Genomic DNA, 299 nt, shown 5'->3' with positions numbered 1-299 from the left:
GGGGGGGGGGGGGGCACCTGGTAATGGAAAGGGGCTGGAAACAGATGGCTCAGAATGTATTAACTTGCAGGGGCACTTCAAGGAAGCCACTGCGACCAGACATTAGGCCGGTCACTGTCTGGGTGGGGTGGGGGCGGGGGTCGCAGGCGGCTGGTTACAGGTAGAGGCTGTCAGCCCAAAAATAGAAAGCAGATTTATCTCTGGATTGTTGCAAATGATCCGTCAGAGCAGAACAATGGATGCGATCCAGCTCACCGGTTGACAGTTTCACCTGATGCCTCTGAAGTAGCTCCATAAGT

General features: G+C 54.8%; 1 long non-coding RNA gene across 1 annotated transcript in view; it reads left to right on the top strand.

Annotated features, from left to right (window-relative positions):
- LOC104962850 (uncharacterized) overlaps positions 1-299 on the top strand; it is an 18,584-nt gene that overhangs the window by 425 nt on the left and 17,860 nt on the right. The window lies entirely within an intron of this gene.

This window comes from Notothenia coriiceps, unplaced genomic scaffold (assembly GCF_000735185.1).
Source record: "Notothenia coriiceps isolate Sejong01 unplaced genomic scaffold, NC01 NC01_scaffold00035440, whole genome shotgun sequence".
Classification (NCBI taxonomy): Eukaryota; Metazoa; Chordata; class Actinopteri; order Perciformes; family Nototheniidae; genus Notothenia; species Notothenia coriiceps.
The sequence above is the reverse complement of the archived record's forward strand: the minus strand, read 5'-3'. Positions and strand labels throughout refer to the sequence as shown.